Source organism: Alligator sinensis, unplaced genomic scaffold (genome assembly GCF_000455745.1).
Source record: "Alligator sinensis unplaced genomic scaffold, ASM45574v1 scaffold496_1, whole genome shotgun sequence".
Taxonomy (NCBI): Eukaryota; Metazoa; Chordata; order Crocodylia; family Alligatoridae; genus Alligator; species Alligator sinensis.
The window spans coordinates 1,009,745-1,036,063 of NW_005842246.1; positions in this window are offsets into that span (position 1 = coordinate 1,009,745).

Here is a 26,319-nt window from a genome sequence, read left to right on the forward strand (position 1 = left end):
TGACTCCTCAATCTACATTTTCACTGACTACCTGTCTTGTATGCATATCAGCCCAGCCGCTGGCTTCTTTACTTTTCATTCCATCCAGGAAGAGCACACACCAACTGCTGAAACTTCCTTAGCCTGACGCAGGCTTTTTGAACCTGAAAGCTTGCTTAATAACTATTCTCCAACCATTTGGGTTGGTCTAATAAAACATATCAGATTCACCCAAGGAACCTTGTCTGCCTATGTCCTTAGACCAACACAGCTACAACCTACACCCCTGTTCCCTCAATAAGGAGTTTAATCTCACCACTGGACTTGGAAGACAGGTCCTAGGTAAATTACTGTTTCTGCAGGGGGAAGATGAAATTTAAGAAATTAGACAGATAAATGGGGTTTCATTTTGGCTCAATTTATTGACTAGGCAAAAAAAAAAAAAAAAAAAAAAAATCAGAGACCAAAATCAAATGGGCCTGCCCTGCACTATATCTGAAAACATGTCTAAGTATAATCCAGGCAGAAAGCAGAATAGATCCGCATTTATAGATTTAACTAATTCAGAGATGCAGAAGCTTTGATAAGCAGCAGGTTTTTTCATCAGATGCTACAAAGGAACTTCTTCCTGCTATCCAACTATTTCAACTTGCTAGAACTGACATGTCCCACATAACATACTGCAGTCTGCCATTTCACTCTACATTATGCAAAAGGAAACCAGCAAAGATGAGTCTGATACAACACAAACGGAAACAGGAGAACTGTCATTGTGACTGTTCAAAGAATAACATCCATAGCTATCTATGGTGTTTAAATGTCCTGAATAAACTTGGCGAGAGCTGGTCAGGAATTTTCTTTTGAAAAATCCAGCTTTCCACCTGCTAGCAGGCTCTTGTCAGGTTCACTCAGTTTCAAGACAATCCCAGACAGGCTGACAGTAAGCATTGAGGGGAAACAGGAAAGCTGAGCTCCCCCAGCTGCAGCTCCCCAGCAACCTACTTAGTGAGCTTGTCAATTTTGTTCTGTGCCTCTGAGCAGAAAGCAAAACTGATGTGAACCTTTCTAGCAGGCAGCTAGACACCAACAATTTCTATTTTGTTTCTCTAAAACTTTGTTTTTCTTTTTGGATTTTAAACATCTTAGCTTTTCATAGGGCAACTGTAAAGTCCCATTTCTGCCCTGCAAAATTTCAAAGTCTTGTACAATATGCCAGTTGTTCATCTGAGGGCAGCAGACATGACACTAGAAAGCAAGAGAGGATTGATACTGATGATTATTGATTCCTTATTAAGTCTACTCACACAGCAGATCTGTGCAAATGCTCTTCAGCTACTGGAAAGTGGTATTTGATAATGAGCTCTTTGATACAAGCCATTAGGAACTTGTAGTAAATTTTAATCTTTTCTGAGCATTAAAAGTTAATATCTACAAGAAACCGAGTATCATCATGTCGTCTCATAAAGAGCCAGAGATGATTAATCCAATTAATTAAAAATGGAAAATATATAATCTTTTCTAGTTTGTCCACTTGTTACTTAATTGTTGGCCAGTGACAAATGCATTTTTGACTGGTTCAAATACATCCTGAGTTTCCCCTACCAGAGATATTTCCAGAACCCACCTTTACAAACTGAATGGCACCAGGCTTCTGAAATGCATAGGGTTTTCTGTGCATGGGAAAATCAGATTACTCATCTCTAAGTTTTCTTTCAAGTCTTCCAATTCCCTGGAATATCCTAAAATGTATTAGATACCTGAAGAACTGAAATACCCATACTTAGGTTGGGAAGACTCTGCCAGAGAGCCATGAAATCTGTCTTCCTAAACACCTATTACTTGCATTCTTCAGCTTCTATTTCTCTGAAAAGACAGGCAATGATACCAATCTACCTCATAATGCTTCCAGGTCTACTAATGAAAACTTCTGTGCAAGAGCTAGGTTGCATGGCAGCCAACTTCCCATGATATTTACTGTAAATGCCTTTGAGTTATATATTGATATCAGTAAACTGCCTAAAAACAAACAAACAAAAAACCAAAACAAACCCTCACTGCATTCAAACTCATTTAGCTCAAAAGTAAAAAGTTACAGAAATGTAAAGTTTTGTCTTTGAATTCTTGCAAAATTAAATGTTTAATTCAAACTAGGAAACGGCAAACAAAAAAGCCCACAAACAGGCAAAAGCCAACCTAACTTGAGTGGATTCTTCCTTTGAAATAACATTTTTTAGAAGAGGGAGATATAGTAAATTCATTTACAATTTCTGTTTTATCCACAAACATATAGTTTCTGATAATAAACTCTACATCAGAAACTTGACTATAAAACAAGTTTATTTTAATTTCCTCTATGTATCAGATTAATACAAGGGTCAGCAGCCTATGGCCCACAGAGCCTATGGACACAAGCTCCAGCAGCAGGGGGCTTTTGCAGCAGTTGCTTTTCCCCTACTGCCACAGAGAACAGTACCAGTGATGTTTGGGTCCTAGTGCCTACCCACCCACTTTTGATCCAAGCTGGGTTTCATAGATTTCATAGACATTAGGGCTGGAAGGAACCTCAGAAGATCAGAGTCCAGCCCCCTGCCCCAGGGGCAGGAAGTCAGCTGGGGTCATAGGATCCCAGCAAGAAAAACATCCAGGTTTCTCTTGAAGGCATTCAAAGTAGGTGCTTGAACCACCTCCGGCAGCAGGGGTTGATCAAGTCCGTAGCCTTTAAATGTTAGCAAAACTGATTTAGACAGTTTCATCCCAAATTTTCCATGTGTTTTATCATCAGCCTTCCATTTCCAAGGCTTCTCCCTTTCATTAAAAAAAGAAGGGGTTAGAAATAAGAGGTCAGTATTCCTGGGTGTGGCAGATGAGGGGTTTCTTATGTACAATCTTCATCTCCTCTTCCAATGGACAAGAGGTTTTGAAATACACATTTCTTCCAAATATTTCCGTGCTGCCTTAATTGTTGGTTGCTGAAGTCTCCCTCAATGCAAAACATCGGCTTCTAATCCCCCCAAAAAATCAATTATTCAGATAAATGTTATTAAATGATAAAGATAAGCTTGAGGGGACAGAGAAAGTCTGTCTTTGCCTATTTGCTCTCACATGAGACACTGAAGCTCTTTTCTCCAAAATCCATACAAGGGGACCAGCCAGGAATACAGCGGAGGACTTCATCTGCACACTACCCTTAAACCCACAAAGCAATGCTGATTGTTCCAAAAGATAAGGGAAGACCCAGTGAAACATAAAACTGCCTGTGGGATTATAAATCAAGACACCCTGCTAGATTTTTTTTCTTAAGCATAGCAAGAGGCCTTCCTAACCCTTCTACACAATAATTTATTTGCCTAGCACACCTGCTAACAGCAAAACTTTTAAAACCCTTTTAACTCATTTGCCATTATAAGGTTGATTTGCAACACTGTGCCATAAGACATCTCGGTTTTCAATTTATAATGAAGTAGTTCAACTGAACAGTCTAAAGTTTTATAAACATCACGTTGCTCTTCAATTTATGTCAATGCTATCTAACAGAATTATCTGTACAGCCACTGGTACAAGACAAAGGCAAAACATACATTTCTTTAAAAGGTAAGTGGCAATAATCTAGATTGCTGTCTACAATTCACTATAAACAGAGTCAAAATTAGAAGACTGAGAAGATGTTTGATTTTACCTTCTAACTCTCTCCCACATAATTTGTAAAATTGTTTTAGAAAAAGTACATTTTATACATTTAATCCAAAACAGTACAATCTTTCAATGCCTATATCATACCTATACACACTACCAAGATCTAGGAGAAATAAAGCACATCAAATATCATCACTGCACTGACAGTGGGGGGAGGTGGTGAAGAAAGGGGGAGAGGAAAGGGGGGAAGGGAAAGAAAGCCAAGAAAAAATTTAGAAAAATCAGACTCTATGTTGTTTTATAACCAAGAACAGAAAGGCATCTAATCCATTTGTAATAATCCTTTTAACTTCAGATACAATTCCAAGAAGACCATTCAATGAAAGTACATTTTCATGATGGGAACAAAAACTTCTTCAATTACAGTCATGCTGTTAGCTTCTTTCTTTCTAATAGAAGTCACTTTCTCCAAAGGTAGCCAAAAGCTCAGCATGCTTCCTTGCCATCAAGTGGCTTAAGCTAAATAAAACCAAGTTTGTCATTTTGTTTATGCATTTATACAGCAAATCATTTGTTTTTAAGCTGTTCAGTGCTATAAGTACTGCAATTATTTTCATTCACAATAACTATGAGGAAGAGACTGGATTAGTAATAAACTGTGAAATTTCTCTGGCTGACCTTCAAAATCTCTGAACATCTCATATTTTTTTAATGTATACTTGGTGTAAGAGGGCTAGAACAGATGACAATAAAAAGGCTGCTGTTAGCTTTTCAGTCTTGTAAATCAGCAGTCTTCTCAATGCAAACAAGACAGGTATCTATGGTAATAGGTTATTGGAAACATTTTTCAAAGGTGCGTTTTACACAGACCCCCTAACTGACCAAATATGGATTTAGAGACTTAAGTTAAAGGCAAAAGATTTCTAACATGTTAATGTAATCTCTTAGGCTAGGGACAGAAGTTACACATTAACCAGTTTAAGTGATCAGAATCCAGTTTAAACCTGTAACAGAACAGAAGTTCAGTGCACATAAACCAGTTTCAAAATGGCCAAAACTGGTTTAAGATAAACCTTTTTGTATGTAGTATCAGACTTAACTGATTTAGGTCAAACCAGTTTGTGGAACTTCTGTCCCAGACCCCTTCCTGGTTCAGTCACAGTCACCCAGATGCTTTGTAGTCCTGGGCTGTGCTGTCTGATCCAGCAGATCAAGGTTGGCCCTGCCCCTCTGCTCCCTACCTGGAGCACTATAGCTGTTCCGGCTTGCTGAGAAAGGGTTGAGGGCGGGAAACCCAGCTCCAGAACATAGCCAGGGTCTGCCTGGCAGGGGCAGAGCAGCCTCTCTCAGGCTTTTTTCCCTGCCTCACTCGCTGCTAAAGTGGAGTGGGGGCCAGGGCCAGGTCCTGGGCCCGGCTGGCAAAATGAGGCGGGGGGAAGGGGGCTTTAAGCCCCCTCCTCCACCCGCATGGGACCCCTGCTGAGCAGAACAGCCCCTGCCTGGCTTTCCCCCACTCATGTGGAGGGGGGAGAGGGTGTAGCTAGACATCGGCCCTGGGCTGGCACACTGAGGCAGAGGGAAGGAAGGCCCAGGACCCCAGTCAAGGTTTGCCTGGAGGGCAGCCCATGCCAGGCTTTTGCCCTCCTCTCCACCCCCACACTCGAGCCCAGAGCTGGCAGGCTGAGGTGGGGAAGAGGAGTTTGACCATCCTCCCTGACCACATGGGATCCTAGCCTGGGTCGGGGGGGAGCACCTGCCAGGCCCCGCCCACGAGAGGAGGGTTGGCCATGCCACAGCCCGGGGCTTACATGCTTCAACCCAAACCCCAGCTGGAGTTTGCCAGAGGGGAAGCCCCTGCCAGGCTTTTACCACTCCCCCTCATTCAAGCATAGGAGGTGTGGCCACAGCCCGGCTCAGGTCCAGCAGGCTGAGGTGGGGTGGGAGGGGGGTTTAAACCCCCTCCATGGCCAAACAGGACCCCAACCGGGGTCTGCATGGGACAGTGAGTTGCAACACTTCTGCCCCACCCTGCTCCCTGATCATGTGATGGGGAGAGGGCAGCCCTCGCCAAGGTTTTGTCCGTCTCTCCTCACTCAAGCAGAGTGTGAGGCATGGTCACGCCCTGGCCCAAGGCTCTCATGCTGATGCAGGGAGGGAGGTGGGTTTCAAGCCCTTCCCTGGCCCACAAGGGACCCCAGCCAGGGTCTGATGGGGAGGGACGACAGCCTCTGCCAGGCTTCTGCCCTTCCCCTGCTTGAGGGGGTTGGGGTGCAGCCCCTGCCAGGTTTTTGCCCCATCCCCGCTTAAGTGGATAGTGGTGGGGGAGGGTATGGCTACACCCTGACCCCAAACCAGTACACTGGGGGGAGTGGGGAAAAGGGGGTTTTAAATCTTTCACCATGCCCAAACGGGACCCTAGTAGAGTCTGTCTGGGTGAAGGAAGGAGGGCAAAACCCTGGCAGGGGCTGCCCTCCCCCTACCTTGAGCAGGGAAAGGGCAGAAGCCTGGTAGGGCTGTCCCCATTCAGGCAAATGTGGCTGGGGTCCCGTGCAGGAATGGTAGGGGGTTTATACCCCCAGCTTCCCTCATTCCCCCAGTATGCCAGCCCAGGGCTGGGCATGACCATGCCCTCTACTCTCCACTTGAGTAGGGAAGGGGCAGAAGCCTGGCAGGGGCTGCCCCCCCAGGCAAACTCTGGCTAGGGACTGGGGACAAAAAGTGAGTTTAAAACTCCCCCTCAGCCTGCCTCAGCATGCGAGCCCCTGGCCACGGCATGGCCATGCCCCCTGCTCCAGCAGGGAGTGGCAAGGTGGAGGCCTGGCAAGGGCTCCCTCTGCCAGACCCAGGCTAGGATCCTGTGCTGCCGGGGCGGGGGGGGGGGGGGGGGGGGTTAAATCTCCCCCTCCACCCCTCAGCTTGCAAGCCCCAGGTGAGGCATGGTCACAGAACAAGCTCTCTTCTCAAGCAGGGGGCAGGGAAAACAAAACCTTGGGAGGAGCTGCCTCCTTACCCTTGGCTGGGGCTGCCCCCCAGGAAGACCTGGGCTGGAGTCCTACATGGCCATGAAGGGGGTTTAAACCCTCCTCAGCCTGCCAGTGCCAGGGCATGGCCACACCCCCCACTCTCCGCTCAAGTGGGGAGGGGCAGCCCCTCCACCCCGAGCAGGGATGCAAAAGCCTGGCAGGGGCTGTTCAACCCCCCCCACATCAGGTAGACTGCAGCTGGGGTCCCCTGCAGGCCAGGGATGAAGTTTAAACCTCTCTTTCTACCCTCAGCATGGTAGCCCAGGCTAGGAGTAGATGAGTGGGGCAAAATAACCCTGACAGGGGCATCCCCCCTGCCTGCCACCAGCCCTGGGCTGGGGTCCCATGAGGGCCACGGTGGCGGAGGGGGGAAGGGTTAAAGCTCTCCTCCCCTTTGCCACAGCTGGAGCCTGGATATGCCCCCTCCGCTGGAGCAGGGAGGGGAGAAAAAGCCTTGGAGCTTCCATCCATTCCCTTTGGCAGTGGTTGGCAGGCTGGAAGGTGTGCTGTAGCACCTCCCAGCTTCTGGCCTGAGTCACTGCAGGCGTGTGCATGCATTTTTGGAATTGAAAGTGAATGTGTGTTAATTTGTTTTTCAGTTCAACCTATGCAGTTTAGACCAACTTGCAAGGATTGAATCAATTCACCCTCTGGCTTTTTGACGGTCTGTACTTAGCCCTAATCACCCTAAAAACAGGAATGAAGTCCAACTTCTAACAACACCAACTGAGATGCAGGAAGTTGGCATACTAACTAAAAAATTGAACATAATACTAAGCATAGGTCACCCTCAGAAATATTCATTTCTATTGCTTTCCGGTAATTTCTCATCTTCTCTCAACCCCCTCCTCCATATATGTTTTTTCCCTTTCACCACCCCACCCCCACAGCTATATTCCCCCTATATCATAAAGATTGCTGTGCTAAACACCTGCTTCCTCTGCTCGTAATAGAAAACGTCTCTGGTAAAAATCATATGATCATATTGATTACCCCTCCCTCTACAGATTTCTATTTTCCCTAACTAAAGAACTCTTAGTTAGGAAACTAAGGGGGGCAGGAGGAGAGGGAAGATAACTGTCTTTAAATTAAAGACAATTCCCCCTAATCCCAAACACCTTGACTCACTCCTCAAAGTCTCCTTCCCCTGCCTCCATCCACCCTGGCCTGACAGAGAGCCTAAGTTAATTACAATCTAAGACCATCCAGTCCAGTCTGGTGTGTGTGTGTGGTTAGGGATGTAACGTTTATTATCCAAGAAGGTAAATCTAGTATGTATATATGTATATGTGTATGTTGGTTGTAGCCGTGTTGGTCTAAGGACATAGGCAGACAAGGTTCTTTGGGTGAATCTGATATCTTTTATTAGACCAACTTAAATAGTTGGAAAAAAATTATTAAGCAAGCTTTTGAACCTGAAAGCTTGCTTAATAATTGTTTTCCAGCTATTTAAGTTGGTCTAATAAAAGATACCAGATTCACCCAAAGAACCTTGTCTGCCTGTATGTGTGTGTATATTTCATATTGATTCATTACTATCTTTGTTGATACATTCTCAGAATTTGGCTGCGGACACCTTTATTAGGGAAGGATGCTAAGAAAAATAATAAAATAAAATAAGGTAAAAACCTACAGAGAGGAAAACAAAATGGAATATATCTAAATTAATGCACAAATCAGTAGTGTGACTTAAGGTAGGGTGCCCAGGGCAGTAGGCCCAACTTGAATGGGAGTGAAGGGACATAAAAGTAACTACTGTAGCTGCATGCAGGCCACAGCTAAGTGCCAGGGCATGGAACTGTCCTGTCACACCTCTGACAGAAGTCATTTGCAGAAGTACTCAGTAGCACCTCATTTAAACCATGAGGAATGGAACATTAAGCAAAACATTTTCATACAAAGCCAAGTTGCCTAAGTGTTTTGAAAAACTTTCTATTGATATATAATTATATTAGTCCTTCCTAAAATTACAAGTCTGGAGAGCCAAAGGAACTCATTTAGTCTATTCCTTACACTTACTGAAGCAATTTAAGACCGGAAAAACACATTTCAAGATTAATGCAATACCAATTAGCTGCTCCTATATCAATATCACCTACTCCACTGATTTTCATCTAGGGTGCTGGAATATCTGGGGATGCCACCAAATCCTTTGAAGGATACCTTAAGGTATGAGGAGGTAAGCTAAGCAGATAAACCCAGGTTCAGGCTTGTTCCAGCCTGAGCGATCTTCTAGCCCTACTGCCCAGCCGTCTCCAAGGAGGTAAGCACTGTAATATATAAATTAATTTTTGGAATTTGGTGCCATTCAATTCACAAAAGTTCTCAACCTTGAATACAAAAAGGTTGAGAACTACTGCTCTACACCAATACCCCAAAAGTCACTTTCACTTGTTTTACAGCAACCCCAGATCTATAAACTCAAAAGCAGTTTTCTACTCAGATGTCCACAGGTGGTTGCTCATCACGCTGGGCAGGCAGAGTGGATGGAAGGAAGCCAGGAGCTGGAGCTCCACACGCTGGGGCAGGAGCCACCTAGCTGCAGCCCCCCGTCTAGCTGGATGTGTGGTGCCCAGCACGTGTCCCCATGACCGCCACTTTTCCGCATGCTACCTGCTGCCTGGAGTGGTACAGCAGAGGCAGGAAGAGGAGGAGCTCATAGAGGCAGGAACCAAGCAGTACAAGGGCAGCTGCACCCGTACCAGGTGCAGCCCTGCCAGGAAGTTTTGCATGCTGGCTGGGGCCGTTGATAGAAAAGGGCAAAAGCAGGCAGGGCTTGCCCCACACAGAGCACTATGGGGGCAGCCACAGGCCAGACAGAATCAATGGTAGGCACCCACCTACAAGCTGGATCCAATCAGTTGACAGGTTGGATCCAGCCTGTGGGGAGTATTTTGCCCACCCCTCTGCTAGACTAACTTGATTTCTCTCTGATAAAATCGATGTTATTCCTACCCACGTCCTCCCCCCAGAACAGGGGAATATGTCTGGACTTCAGTAACAAATGATATGATAATGATACTACATAGTAAATTAGCTGAACTAGAGAAAATTGTACTTGGTGCAAGCACTACAAAAATAGTAAATAGCAATGGCTAAAAAAGAAAGACAGCGAAGAAGATACTTATGAAGGTTTTGCATTATTTTCTTTAGTACAGCACTACCTGTTATGTATAAAACATTTTACTTAAATAAGATGCATAGGAAATGACTGTAGTTTGAAGGCTTAAATCACCACTACAGTTCATTGTACACTTTATTGTCATAAGTACTAGATATGTCTAGTAAATATTAAGACAGACTTCAGAGCAGGTATGTAAATCAGGGTATTAATGAAAGATCTTTTCATTCATTTATGATCAAGCATGATCCCTGCTACTGTTCAAACTACTGAATATTCCCTTATTACCCATCTCCCAAAATGAGGTCTATTTCTATGTTTTCCATCTTACTTGAGTCCTTCCCCGCTCCCCCTCTTCCCCCTAACAGTGCTAGAGTACTGACTGGAAGCTGGAGGTGGCAAAGACGACAAAAAGGCCAGGAGAGAATATGGCAAGAGGGAGAGACGTACATAATATGGCTTCCTCAATAGTTTGAGGTCACTTTCTCAAAAAAGTAGAACAGCAGGAAGGGCTGGATGAAAAAAAAAAAAAACCAACAAAAAAACCCAGAAGATCATGATGTATATAAGGACACATCTTTTTATCTTTCTAGGATATATGACCTTCCGATTCATCCATCATACTTAGGCTTTTGAAGCTTCTGAACAGCCCGCTTGACATGGTTAATTTTGGTATGAGGATTGGCTGTTCAAACCATATACCACACTTTCCCCTCTTTTCCCAATTATTAAAGTGAAAAACTAACAAATATTCCCAAAAATTACTTCCAGTTTGATCTTGTAGCTGGAATTATTTTAAAGTTTAATCCTCCCCCTTTTCCCCCCCAAAAGGATTCAAGAAAGAAAAAAAAATAAACAAGTTTTAAAATTTTAGTTTTTAAAGAAAGGTTAAAAAAACTGAGGTAGGGGAACAACAATATTTTTTTTTTTTTTTAGGAAAACAAAAGATATTGCAATTTTATTTAATAGAGGCTTATTAAACAAGCTTTTAAAGCCATATGCAGAGTATACAGCCTGTAAATCATGATGTTAGGCTAATGTTCTCCATGCCATCCAAGGGCTTTTCTGAAGACAGCATGTTTGAAATGGAATGGTGCCTTGGAGCAATGTACCCTTGTCCACAAAAAGTAATCAATAATTTTTTTTCCTTCTTACTAGATCTGCAGGTGGTAAACTGAAAAGAATGTGAATGCAAAATTCTGCAGATTGCATTGGGTTGGTGTCAGTATGAGGCTGGCAGAGACTACAAGAATCATTAATATTGCTGCCAGCTGCAGTATAATAGTGGCAAGAAACAAAGCTCTTAAGTGAATGTTTCTCTTTTTGTGGGTGCAAAAGACTGGCCTGTGAAAAACTCCAGGAACATTTGATATGAATACACACATCCCCCCGTCTGTTTAGCACTGAATTGGTCAAACTAAGAGGCTTTTTAACACACTTTGAGACCTTCTCTTACACTATCTGGTCTTGATCCTTCCTAAAAGCAGGGGAAAGAAGAATGAGGCTTGTTAACATATGCCTTTTCCAGCAGGTGTCAAGTGTAGTGAGTAGAAAAGGCCCTCCACACCAAATTAAAAACAAGGCAGGCAATCACAAGGATATTGTGTTCAAGCGGAAAAGGACAGACTCAACAATATGGAAGAGGTACTTTCTATTAGCAACATAAGAAAGTAGTCAGGAAAGAAATTTTTGTACTCACTGAACATAGGAATGAGGCTTCCTTTTTTTTTTGGAAGGTAACAGTGTAGAAACCCTCCTGATCAGCAATGACGGCATAATTTGAAACCACTTTAGACTATAAGCAAATATATTTATTAACCTGGGAGTAAAACAAATTTGTTCTAAAATTATTTGAAGAAGGACATGGTAGTTATTCTCAAGTGTCCTCAGTTTTTAGGTCAACTGTGTGATGCCTAGCTCCCTATGGACTTAATACAAAACAAAGATAGTGTTTTCTCAGCATTCCATGAAAGAGTCAATAGACAGCACAATTAAGCCTTTTCTTTTGGTGTGTGGTACCAGTTATGTTTGGTTTTGTAGCAAAAGGTTCCGCATGCTGCCTTGTGTAAGAAATTATATAATCCTCTGTGCTCATCTATCTGAAGTCACAATCTGCCAATTTAACAGCCTTTGAACTGATTACAATGCAAAATATTGGACAAAAAGAAAAGAAAAGAAGTCAGACTCAGGATACATGTCTTTGTATAAAAGAATATCTACCTAAAAGGCATTTGTATCACAAAAACAATTTACAAGGCAGAAATACCAGCTCAGGATTTAAATTAGCTGGACCCCTTACACAACTTTCCTCACCTTACCCTGCCTCATCATGCGTCATGGTCATTAGTTTTGTTGCTGCTGGAAAAGTATTAATAAACAAAGGTGATAAGATAAATTATGGGTGTTCACCTTGTATTCCTTTTTAACCCTTGCTACCTGTACATGGTAAAAGGTTAGGGCAGTAGTCTGCATACAAGGCTGACTACAATCAATGTATGTTACAGTAAAAATTTAGTTCTCACCAGTATCACAAAGTTGGTAAGCTGTCACATCAAACTGAAAAACAGTTATTACATTACCTCTTCTGTAGAGGAATGGAAGCCAAATTTTTCAGAAGGAAGTACTGATTTTAGGAGGTAAAAATGGATTTATTTTCAAGAGTTAGGTTTCCTTCAGGTGTTTAGACATCCAAAAAACATAATTATCCACTCATGAAAATTTGGACCAAGATAAGTAAGTGTACTCTAGCACAAGCATGAAATAGTTTTGTCCACTGTTCACCCAGTGACCCATACTCTCCAAACATGAGATTTATCAGAAACGAAAGTTATTAAAACTGAGTTGTATAGGTTTGTCAGTTTTATTGGTTATTCAATTAAAGGAATTGGTAACAAGTTTATAAAAAAAAGCAACACAACAGAAATGCATTCTAAATACATTTCAGTGCAATCAATGTAAAGTGTTATCACTAAAACAAAGTTTGATTTTAGAGAAGCTGACTTTCTGTATTCTTCTCCTGCTTGCAACCTAACATTACATTATTCAGAGGCAAATTAATTATGGCTTTCTTTGTTTTATAAAATCACAGCCATTCCAAGAAGTCTTAAGATGAGTAGACTCTATAAAACTTAATATTGTCTATGCCTCTCAGCCTATACCTGAATATTCATTTTATACATATAGCCAAAGAGTGATGTGGAGTTTGAGAGTGAAGTTTTACTTTCCTACAGCAGTTGGTCAAAAGGTTTGATCAGCATTTATTTGAACTTACTAGAAAAACAAGAAAACTAATGGTTGATTCTAGAGTTTGAGAAAATAGCATAGAAGTCAGTTGCAGTCTTCTTGTAGGCTTGCAACATAATAAAAATACGGATGTTCATATTTACACAGAAATCACTAAGCAGTATAAAAGGGGTTACAGATTATTGTCTAAGTTTCCTTCCCAGTCACTCCCATAGGTTCAATCTTCAAACACCATCTCAGCTTCAGAACATTTGAGCTGTAGATATCAGGGATATCAAACTGACCATAAGGCCAGATCTGGACCAAGGGGTTTTGTAGGCTGGATCCAGCCTAGGGCATTCAGTGGTGGCAGCTCTGGCCTGAGACATGTGACAGCTCCAGCTCCTGCTGGTTCCTGTACCTCAATGGCAACTCTAGCTCTGGCACAGGGCTAGCACCACACAGCAGCAGTCCCAGTATAGGGCAATGATAGAAGCTGGTAGCCAAGGACCTGGGGCTGTTTGAACAGCAACAGGTCAAGCAGCCAGGGGGTGACCAGAGCTGTATCAACCCTCACTTATCCTCCTGGTGCCACTTGCCCCCCTGCTCCAAGGTCCCAGTTTCTGCAGCAGGCCATGCTCCACCAAGCCATGCCACCTATCTTCCTGTGGCACACTGCAAGTCCACCCTGCTATCCCTCCCTCCATCATACTCACATAACCAAAACTGAAATGCTTCAAAAAAATATGTAGTACAGGAATTCCTCATTTTATGTTGTCCTGGTTAACGTTTTGTTATTACATCGCTGATCTATTAGAGAACATACTTGTTTAAAGTCACGCAATGTTCGGTTATAATGTTGTTTGGCCACTGCCTGCTAGTAGGTAACTACTGTGATGTAACTGGATTTGCTTAACATCATTTTGCTTAGTCGCATTTTTTCAAGAACATAACTACGACGTTAAAAGAGGAGTAGCTGTACGTCATTTGAAGAGGTACTATATTTTGGAGTTCAGTTACTTTTGGAATGTTATAAAAGGGCATAAATGTTTGTACAGCTAGCCTTTGAAACATTTCAGTTTTTACACTTGCCCACATCCCAAGAGATTTTGACAGAAGGGAGGACAGAGTAGCACCTTAGAGACCAACTGGTTCAGAAAAGCATAAACTTCTGACAAAGCACACTGCTGCCAATATGAAAGCTTATGCTTCTGAACTACTTAGTCTCTAAGGGTGTAATTACCATGCTCCAGCAGACTCCAGCATCTCTGCTGCCATTTTTTAAGTATGGAAATGCTAATACACAAGACAGCCTGGGCGCTTTAATCAGAGCAGCTCTTGGAGCCACTCTAAAGTCCACCCCCTTCCCCCCACTCCCAGAGCACATGTATAAACACCCAATAATACACAATAAATTCCAGAGCAGTTTGTGCCAGAGTAAACTGCTCCTGAGTGCAGCATCTACATATGTGCCCAGGACAGCCATTTGAGCTGGGGCAAAGGAAGTCCTCAGCTGGCTGGGCTGACCAGGCACAATTTATGCCCTGGCACACTGCCTACATGTGATTTCAGTGCAGTAAAGTACTCCGCCATAAGATAGTACTGTCCCCAGTAGTACTAGCCTCCCGCAGAGTTAATTAGGTTAGTGCACCCTAATATTAGCACATGAATAGACTGTGATGCTTTACTGTGGAGCCAATTAGTCTACTCCACAGTTAAATACACATGTAGATGTATCCTAAAGGTGTTACCCTGTCCTGCCTTCAGACTAATGTGACCAACTACCCCTCTCTACCCTAAAAGATGCAGAGCACTTCTTTCAGGTTAAGCCATTTCCTTCCTTAAAAGGAAAAAGAAAGAAAAAAAAGTAATAGCCTCTGTGAAGCTTTGCTTTGAGAAGTATTAAAATATTTGTATGGAGGCTCTTTAAGAATCTCTGAGAAGGTTAACTTTTTAAAAACGTGTTCTTTTGGGTCTGTAGTCATTTCATCCCCCGGATTCTGAGTATGGCTTCACTAATCTTGCTACTTTATGCAAATATCAGTTGGGTTGCTGCTTATATTCAAACAACCTTACTTCTGAGGCAGCTTTTTTGACAAGCTCTTAACAGCAAGGAAGTACATTACTCTCAAGTGTTTTCACATTCTAGTACATCAGAACTGCATTTCCACTGCTTAGTGAGCAGCAGATGAGGTTGTTACATGACCATGGAGCTCCTAAAACCATTATGTTGTTTACATCAACATCTACTCCTCTTCTTTTAGTTTAAGATAACTAACATAAAGCTACTTGGACCCAAAAACAAAATTTGAAGTGTAGTTCTCAGAATCACAGATGGGTGGAGAACTGTAACCACTGTAAAAAGCAGGCTTCCCCTCAGACAGAAGAACTGGGAAAGCTGTATTTCAGGAAACTATTCACAATTACTGATATTGGTACTGAAGAACAAAGCCAGAAAACAGAGAGTAGAATAAGGAAGAAAGAGCTGCATATGTACGTGCATTTTAAGTAATTTTACAATTGACATCTCTTTAAACAGCACATTTTCCAATACATTATTATGTTTCTTTGTGCCTTTTAAATTCCTGCATTCTTTTCACAGATTACTTCTAATTTCTTTGAAAGAAAGCAGCGCCAAAAGGAGGAACTTCAAAAGACACAGGGGGTCCTTATATTATGTAGTTCACTAAGTGAAGGGAAAGTCTACACCTACCTATTTTTCTTTTTGAAGTGAAAATTTAACACCCACAGACTAATTCAAGGAAGAAATTATACCTGTCTAATGTAAGCAATTTTCTTTCTGTTTTAAACAATGCTTTAATCAAAATCTATAAAGGTTTGAGATCGGACAAGTTTCATTTACTAAGCAGTAAAAAAAGCATCCTTCAGTATGTAAATTACATAAAGCATATTAAAAAAGAAAAAAAAAATAGAGAAAAGGATGAGTACCAGGTATATCATCTTCTATGCAACTTTTTCTCTTTCTGCTTTAATTTTGTAAACAGATACAAGTCAATGTGCCTACCATAAATGCAAACAGAAGATATGCCTTTGAGCAATTCAACTGTGAAGAAACTTGCTCTCACTTAAATTGTAACTTTTGTTTCCATCCAACTTCAGAGGGTGGTTGATTCTTCTGAAGGAATTTTTGAAAAGCATGTAGAAGCCTTTTAATGGCCAAGAGACATTCCAAGTCATTATCTCAATCCTGCTGTAGCATCTCTCTGACCCTCCCCTTAACATTTTCTTGCATCTTTTATACCCTGACTCTTGATTCTTCTGCCATTTCTTATTAGATTTCTGTGTTGAGAGAATTAAGACTTTTTTGAAGTCAAACTTTCATTTGCTACACATTTTAGAAATTATTTGTATCTTGGCTTTAAGGGAGAGTGAGAAGAGAAACAAAAGTAAAAGTTTGTAACTACCTTTGTATAAGAGGTCACCAACCTTGACCAACTTAAATAGATGGAAAACAATTATTAAGCAATTAATAATTGCTTAATAATTAAGCAAGCTTTTTCAGGTTCAATAACAAAAGTTTACAAAAAAGCAAGAGGTTTCTTTGTAAAACCTCTTGTTTAAATAATTTTTAAAAAGCAAGAGGTTTTTTGTAAACCTCTTGCTTTTTTGTAAGCCTTGTATAAGGTTTTTTTACCCTGGGATCACTGGGGCCAAGGCAGCAGTGTGGGGAACACCTGCACGTGGCTTTTACATTTAAAATGAGGTTACCAGGTCAAATGCATCACAGTTCTTCCTTAAACTGGAGGAAGCAAAAAGCAAACCACTTAAGAGCACAATGCACCACATTACATGGCAGTATTTTTCAAGTCTTTCTAGAAACAGCATGCCTATCAATCATAGAGTGCAAGTGGCTGTAATGAAGTTAAATTTCTTCCACAAGGAGGTCTGTCAAAAATTTTGACTGATCTGCCTTTCATAGTAGGTGCTATACCCTTATATTTAACGTCTATTCAAACTCTCCCTGACAATTTCTCCCATGCCAATTTTCCTGCCCTAGTAGTGGATTTCAAAGTAAAGGGTTGAGTAAAGTTTGAGTTCTGCCTCTCTGCCCTTCAATTTATACACAGCACAGAATTACAGCCTACAGTCGATGCACTCTCCAACACTATGATTCACTCCTCTCCTTCACGATAAGTGAATATTAAATACAAAGCCATGAGATCATAATCTCTGCCAAGATGTCAGAGACATTCCTTTCTAAGCCTTCCCTTCCCTTCCCTTGTTACTTTCACTAAAAATGCTCTTGTGCTTGGAATTTTTGTTTTGCTTCCACCTGTGAATTTACAAAGTTTTTTAAACAATTCACGCGAGCCACTGTTGCTTTGCAACAAGCACTTTTCACAGAATATTTAGACCCTTTTGCTCTCTCAACTCTCAGGAGCTTGTTATTTGAACGGCTAAGCTAGTCTTGAACTAAACTCTCAACAATGAACCTAACTGGTCAGAAAGCGTTCAAATGAGGAGCGCCGTAATGAAATTAGTCTGCACATAGTTAGAGATGTTATGACAAAAAATGTGATCTATATCAAGGCATGGGGCTATTTTTTAGTCTTGATATAGCTTCTGGCTTTGTATTCAAGAACAGAAAGAGTTGATGAGGAAGTTTTTCCAAGTGTCAGTGCTCCATACAAAGTATATATTTATCTAAGATTTTTATACCCAAGACTTAAGAATATAAGTGTACTTTAATTTTTAGTATACTAAGTATACTATGATTAGGTTAAAGCTACCATTCAAGAGTTAATAGACATATGAAGGATTTTGACACACTAGACTAAATAAACCTCATACATTTAGAGCTAAAACCGAAGGCGGTTTGGACATGGGTTGATACTCAAATGGGTAGGACTTCTAAACATCTTGCTTTAGCTGATAGCCTAAGCTGGTAGAAAGCATTGAATTAGGTTTCCTGAAATGAGAACTAGAGATTAATCGAAAAACTCCAGAAGAATGGGAGTAAGAGTTAAACAGCTTAGAATATAGTTGTATGAAAGACACTAAGATAAACAGTGTTGCCCAACTGTGAGGATAGGTGGCAGTGAAACCCTAAGATACACATATTACAGAGGAAAAATTCTAATAACATAAAAGCAATGTAGAAGACATTTAAAAAAACAGACTAGTCCGTAAGAACTCACCTCAGCTTTGACTCCTGGGAAAAACTGGATGGCATTACCAGAATACAGAGTACCATACATTTCTGAAGTATCTTAAGACAGTCTATACATTTTTTTAAACTATTGCATAAGAAACATACTGCCAGTAGCCACCATCTGACTGCTTTGTGATATTCATGCCCTCTACTTCTCTGCATCAGAGGTCTTTTCAAAATGCAAGCCCTTTTAAAATGTATGCAAGAACCATGCTTGTGTGTTTGGCTGAAATAAACACCACATTAAAAATGCTGTCTGTATCAGACAGCATTTAATTACAGAAAGCCACTGCACAACACTTTGGAGAGACAGAAAAGCAAGGAATGGACTAGAGATGTTTGCAAATGGATTACAGGGGATAACTTCCCTGGGGTCCAATCTTTACTAAGGCAGTCAGGAATTCTGTTTAAGCATTATTTTACTCTGTGCTCATAAGCACATGCTTCTCTTTCCACTGGTTATTTTTGAATTTGTGCTAACTTATTATTGAGTCCTACTGACACGTGCTCTCTTGTTTTCAATTAAATTGCATAAGACTATCCTAATGGAAAAGAATAAGGTTGAAACCCCAACATATTTGAAAGCTCAGAAATTCCTGAATGGAGACTGTATATTTCAGCCTTGCTTTGGCCCCTTTTAATTATATATTATGATAAATGTGGGTGTGTTTTCAATTGTGCAATCCTATGCTGTTTCCCAGCTATAGGACTCCTGTCTCATTTAATGCAAAGATTGAGTGTTAAGGGAATGAATTTGCTCTCTGCAGAATCTAAATAGGTATGAAAACTAAGACACACTGAATGAGGCAAAGTTGCAGGTAGAGAATGCAGTTTAGAAAGAGCTGAACAGTGCTATATGACCTAACAGGATTCTGAGCAAGTCGCCTAAACTAGTTTTTACCAGTGCCCTCCCCTGCCCCCCCCTTCCTTTTTTCTGGGTGGCCAACTTAAGACAATTGGTTCTGACTGGCAAAACTAGTTGCAGCTCTGCGTCCACAGAAATCAATGGGAGGTGCACACTGAACCCTTAAAACAAAGAGATAAGAGCCATTCAACTCTGGCATCTTATGCTGGGCACCTAAAATTACAGCTACCTATAAGAATCTTAAATCAATGATGTGGGAATAATACCATCTCAGTTTGCAAGCATTTTGTGAAAACATATTTTCAATTATTTGTGAAGCCCTTGGATACTACAGTGAATATTCTAAAAGTCCTTAAGAAACATACTAATTCAACATTGATCTCAAGATTTAAAGATAGTAAGCACATCTCCGCAAGACATTTACCGTGCAGTTGACTAATCAGCTGTGCAATAAACATCTTGGCACCCCTAGTAGACTGAAGTAAACATGCACCCCTATTAGACTGGAGTAAACTAATTCCACAGCAAGACAGTACTTGTAAATACAAGCACTATCCTGCTGTTGAGTAAAACATTCTGCAGCAGTGCACGTGTAGACGCTGGAGAGGCTAGGCGGAGCACAAAGGTGCTTCAGTGCAGAGGCTGCTTGCAAGTGTCATAACCCAAAGGTATGATTTTGTGTGTGCTTCGGCACCAGAATTATCCCCGCCAGGTTACAGCTTCATCGCACGGTGGAGTTTTCTGCTGCGAAGGAAAACTCCGGTGCAGGGACGAGTTTCCCGCCTATTTGCAGCTTCCTTTGCAGGGTGCACTGCTCAAGTTGCAAGAGAAATGCACGGTGCAAAAGAGTTCCCGCCACCCGCATGCAAATTGGTTCCCCGCTATTGGCTAGTTCTAAATTATTCCCACGTGCTGGCTAACGATTGGCCTGTTAGCTGTATAAGAGGCTTGAGCGGTTTCCGCCCAAGCCGAAGAGGACTCCACATCCATCTCGTGGGGACTCTGGGTGCACGGCAGGGAAGTAAAGACCCCTGTGTGAGATTCAGAGGAGCTTGCCGACTTGATCCATCGCCCACCTCTTCCCGTCTTCGAGCGATAAAAAATTATAAGACGTATCTACGAGTCCGATTTTGGTGGCGCGCTCACCCAGAGCATCCGGAGCTCTGTTTCCGTGGAGCCTAGCAAACTCCACGTGACCATCCATGTTGTCTTTGTCTGTAACCGCAACTCAAGCAAGTTTTCCAGCCTACACCACAACCATCTCTGGTGTAAGTAAACAATCTTTAAAACTACCGCTACGAGTCTGTGCCTAATTCTAGCTTGTCGCGCCCCTCTCTCCGACCCTGCGTGCCCGGGCTGCTGGCCACAGCCCGCGTGCAGCATGAAAAAGGGCCCGGCTTGCGCCCGGCCTGCACAGCAAGCTTCCTCCACACCTGTGTCCCAGCACACTTGTGTCCCAGCCAACCCATCCCTGGCTCAGCCTGCTGTAATCCTGGGCACACGTGCAGATGTGCACCCAGCAGCAATAGGCTTTGGAGCAATAAGCCCTGGAGTTTATTGCTACACATTAATAGGTGTGTGTAGATGCACCAAGTATGCAGTAACTACAGCGCCACATATCAAACAGAAAATGTGGAGCAGGTACCTATTCAGAGAATGCTGTTCTATCAGTGCTTTCAAACAGGCAAGTGTCCTCTGGGAAAAAACAAAATGGTCTGAGAGCACACAGGTAGAATCTGTTCTATAAAACAAATGTACTCTGGGGACAAATTAAAGTTACAGGGCACTGATAACTAACTGTACCACTTTTTAACTTCAATATTGCTAAGCATTTGAGGACATTTTGTACTTTTTTTTTCCTTCTTAAGGAAGCTGAAAAGTATGGGACAATACTGAGGGCCAACAGGTTAGCAGAAGGGCTAGAACAAGAGTTGGTTGAAGACAGTGTAATTTGCAAAGAATTAACTTTTCTCATTTTGCTTAAAATTTCACAAGCCTTATTTTGTTACAGTTCAACAATGAGGTCTGTTTAGGTTTTGCTGGTATCTTATTTTGGTGGTGGAAAATAACAGGTACTGTATCTTTTTTCCTCCTAAAAAGGAAAAGGAAAGAGACTTAGAATAAGAGAAGGAGAGTAGAATCTCTCCTACCAAAATAGTAAAAACAAAACAAAAGCAAAACCTGTCAAGTTCTTGTTTAAAATGTATCAAAGAATTTTTGAGAAATCAGAGTACTTTCATGAACACTCATGTCAGAACTGTACCTGGTCAGATAATTTCAATCACCACAGCCTTTAGATCTATAGCACTGACCTCCATCACTTGAGCTGATAAAATATCTGAGCGGCGACAGGTTCTCCTTTTGGGAGAAGGAAAAACCACAAGAAACTTCTGTCTGCAACCCATTGGTAGAGGATTCTTGGGAATTGCTGGGTTCCTTTCCGTGTTCTGGAGGGAATTTGTCACTACTTAACAAAAGGCCAGAATGTTTTTTGGGGGGTGTTATCTTTTACAGGACTAACCATACAGTTGGGAGTTAAGTCTGATAAGTCTTTGGCCACGCACTACCCCTCCTCCAGGTGCACCCAAAAGCTTGTCAAATTAATCTCCCAACTACAGGGTTGGTCCAACAAAAGATAACATACAAAAGAAAAAACTTTCCTCCTCTTGTACATTTCCTGGACCATCACAGGTACAACACTCCCACCTTTCTGTCTACAGACACTTCTCCTACCTCTGCCCTGTAACATGGCTTTTCCAGTCTGTCCCCAAGCCTTACTCCTCCTTTTCTATGTTCTTTCTGTGTTTTGCCTGAAAAGGAGATTGAGAGTAAAGACTGTTCCCTGGTTTTAAATCTGCTGCCCAGCTTACACAAGCACTTAGCAGCCAAGACCAATCACTACACAGATCATTCCACTCAAACTCGGATGGAAGCATGTTCAGTATCATTGTTCCCATTTTTACACGGGCAAGCAACAGAGCAGTAATAGAACTGAGGCCTCTAAGTCACAGTTCACTAGATACTAGACCACAATGGAGTTAGGTACATTATCTAACAGAACTCTAGACATGTGCAAATAACAATCTTCAGAAACAATTCTTACAAATTTGGAGGAGGCTTTTCCTGGTGATAGTAGAAGAATTATCTGACCCTATCACTGCCAGACTTCAAGTCCCTGCTCCAAAGCACAGAAGCACTAAACCTTCTCAAATAAAGCTGCTGTTGCTGCTTAAAAAAAAAAAAAAAGCAACAAACAAACAAAAAACCCTTTTACAAGTTGTATTTCTCCTCTGCTTTCATTCCCACAAGGAGCAGGTCATTTTTTGCTCAAACTTTCTCCAAAGCATACAGTTGGAGGTAGATACCTGGAGCACAAATACCAACCCAACCAGTTAAAATTCAATAAGTGATTAAAGATAGTTTTTATAATAGGAAGCACTGGGCATATTTAAATATAAATAGTGATTCCACCTCCACTAACAATGCTAATCTGTAATCCATCATCTGAATATAAAGAGTAAGATCACAGTAATATATTAGTATTTGGCCTTTGAGTTTGTACTTCTGATTTACAACTAGAGAATTCTTGCATGCTAAGGGTGTGGGATTCAAAACACCGAGAATTTTTTATTATGCAAACAAACCAGTTTAAAGTGATTGTAATGTAAGCAATACATGTACATCTTTTGTACACCCTACTAGCCTATTTCAACTGTGACCCGATGTTCTCACTCCTCTACTTTTCCATGTATTTTTATATATTGTAGATTTAGAGGCTAGATCAAGCTCAAGATTAGTTCTGAAATTGAGGGTAAGGGTCTGTTTGTTAATGTCTGTCACATTTCCTTCTGCAAAGAAAGCATGCAATAGAAAGAACTGAAGTTTTTAAAACTGGAAAGATTCTCTGTTATAGCTCCATACTGTTTGATATGGCACACACACACAGAGAGAGAGAGAGAGAGAATGTTTCCTTAAACACAATGTCACTTTCCTAGCATCATGTAATCAAAAACTACTGTAGTGCATAATCAGAAAGTTTTAAAAGTTTCAGAGGTTTAGTGTAAACTCTCTCAATATTGCAAAACTGGAAGTATATACAAGGATACTTGCTGAAAGGAGGGTTTTTACCCTTCTGAGAGCAGCTCACTCTAGTGGAAATGTTAGTCTGACTCCTTGGTACACCTCAAGTGCTCAAGAAACAGCTCCATAATACTTATGGTAGAAGTACTTGCTTCAGGGTAAAGCTGTGGCACTTTAATTGAGATTTTCTTCAGTTTGTGTTTAAGAGAAACTATGCGTTACATTTCTTTTCACTGTTTTCCAAGTTGTGTTTCAAAACTAGATTTCGAAGTCCCCTGCATGTTATCTTGTAGGCATGTTAAGATGCCATAAATTTAAAAAAGAATACATACAAGAGACTGGAAGAAGAAGGGGGAAAAAAGTAAAAAATGAAAAAAAAGATATGAAATGGGTGACTAAGGGAAAAAAATAAAAAAATGGAATGATTGTTTTTCAGGGGAGCATGTTATTTTTGCAGCCTGAATTCCAGGTGAAGTCAACAGAAAATTAAGTTCAGATATCCAATTCAGAGGTACTAAAACTACCCTTTAGGACGTTTACAATTTTGGGATCTAAAGATTAGATATGTCCAGGAAATCAAGAGAAACTGAACCTGGAAATAATATTCTAAGTCTCTGTCATTTCCTTTGTCCACTCTGATAAAAAAGCCTAATCAGGAAACAGCCTAAGGCAGAAGGGATATGAACACAAAAACATGCAGAAATCTGTGTTTTAGCATACATTAAAGAACTGTACTGTTAAAGAACTTAGAATAGTCTAGTTTTCACATTACGAGGCTAAAAACAAGACTGCAAAGTTATACCTTCTTCCCTCTGTGTTCCTACTTCATTTGTATGCACTTGTTGAGCATCCCAATTTCATCACAGAAGAGGCAGTGCTTCCTACCAAGAACATAACAAAACAGATCTCTACGCCTAACTGGGGTCTTTTGATGTTACCACAAATTTTAAATAATTATTTTTAAACGGATAAATCAAATCTCTTTATTAAATACAGCTGTTGCTACCATTTCTTTGCCCAGCGATTCCTGCAGTTGGTGCAGGGATGCTTCATGATTGCCAATGGAAAAGATAGATAGTCCCTTGCATTCATTCCCTATTAAGATGTGGTCCACATTATGAAAGAGCAAGAGAATTCATCCCTGAAGTCTCAGTGCATTGCCAGTGATTACTTATAACTGCACAATCTGCTTACAGAAGTTAAATTGATAGAGGACTCCATTGTACAGATCACAATTTAAAAGACCTGCACGAGCTTATCATCATCTGGGGTTCTAAATCCTGCCACCATCCATTTTTCTTACTGTTATGCATTATAACTGTTATGCACTTTTTCTACTGCTTTGCATTATAAACATAAAAAAATCCATTGCAACAGCATTGAGGATTTTTCATAAATGTATGAACATTCAGGGTTAAAGCTATAATTACCACCTTATCTCCATCAGTACAGAAAACTGTACACATACTAAATATGTCATGAACTCAACCTCTAGAACTACCAGCTTTACATGTTTATTTGACCATTTTAATAACAGTACCAGCAACTTGTAGTAGGGCAAAATACAAATTAAAAGGGGCCTGTCAAGTGATGCTCATGACAATCTTCAGTTGAATAGCATAAACTTCTCAGGCTAAAAGCTTTTAAATGTTTCTGAACCAATACAGACCAGTCTGACACACATATTTTGGCAACTTCCTATGAGATTCTCTTTGTAGATTTCACCACTCCATGCTATAAATGTCAACTTTTTTTTCCAAATGCTCTCACGCTTTAGAAGAGAACATTATATTTATACAGCTTGGCCAATACATGTTTGAGTGATTATTGCAGTAAGTATGCTGTACCCTGTCTGAAATGTTGTGGAAGAGATCGAGAAGCTCAGGCATCTGTCATACCTCCCACTTAGTGCAGTTTTTATACTAGTTGCAGCAATTAGCACAGGACAGGACAGAATAAACTTCCTTCCTAAATATTCAGGCAGGGAGAGAAGGGAAAAAACCCACCCTCCTAAATGCAAAGGCACAGCATGAACGGGAAGTTGTGCGCTCACCGCCCAGCCCGTAGCTCTGAACACAACTGCTACCACCCAGACCCAGCCTAGATGAGATGGCATTTCCACCCACCTCCACCCCCTTCCTCTTTTCAAGAGGAATTCCCTGCTCAGGAAGGATCAGGTGCCTACAGCAGCAGCAGAGAAGACAGGAGTGTTGGCAGGGGGAGCCTAAATGCATTTGGAAGAGCTTTCAGTTTAGGACTGGAAGCGGTTTCATTTCCCCCTACACCCCAGAAGCTCTTTCCTCCAGGGTCCCCCGCAGCCTAATTCTGCTAACATCTTGCTACAATCAGCAAGAAGGCTGAGAAGATAAATCCCTTCTGGTCCTCTTATCTGTTCAGTCCAGCCTCTTAAACACCCTCCGTTGGGCAAGCTATAATGGGACAAGGCACAAGGTTTTTCTGATCCATAAGCACAGAACTTCATGGGGTGATCCCTGGCCTGGAGCAGGGCAGTGAGCTTAGTGCCTTTCCCGACTGCCCTCAGGATGAAGGTGGGCACAGAAAGCTGGGATGAGGGTGAAGGGTAGAGAAGCAGAAGGGGAGTAGTAGGTAAGATAGGAGGGGAAGTGAGGAAGGGAAACGGAGTGGATGGCCACGAAACGGACTTCCCAGACCACAGAAGGGACTGAGGGAATGGGGCGGGGGGTGGGGGTGGGAAATAAGCCACCTGGGTGATTCATGAGCAAAGCATTGCCTTTCCACGCCAGTGCCTGGTTCCCTTATGAAATCTCACTCCAGCCTCCGCCCCCAGGGGGCTTTCCTAGGCCTCTCCCCAGGCAGCCCACCCTGCAGGCCAGGGGGCTCTCCCCAAGCTGCATGTGCAGTGCAGGACAGCTGCAGAGCACCTGGCAGCTCCACACCACAGCAAGTTTCCAGGAAGGGAAGGGGGGGAAGGGCAGGGAAACCACATGTGTGTGTGTGGGGAGGGATGTAAGGGTATGGGGGTACGTGTGCACAGAGGTGCAAGTGTGTGTGTGCATGGGGATGTGTATCTGTGTGTGTGCGCATGGGGCTCTACTCGGTGTGTGCACATGGGGGTGCGTATGTGTGTGGGGGGCATGCATGGGGGTGTCTGTGCATGGAGGGGTATGCATGGCAGGGTGTGGGTGTGTGCATGCGGGAGTGCGTGCATGGAGAGATGTATCTGCCTGTGCGTGCATGGAGG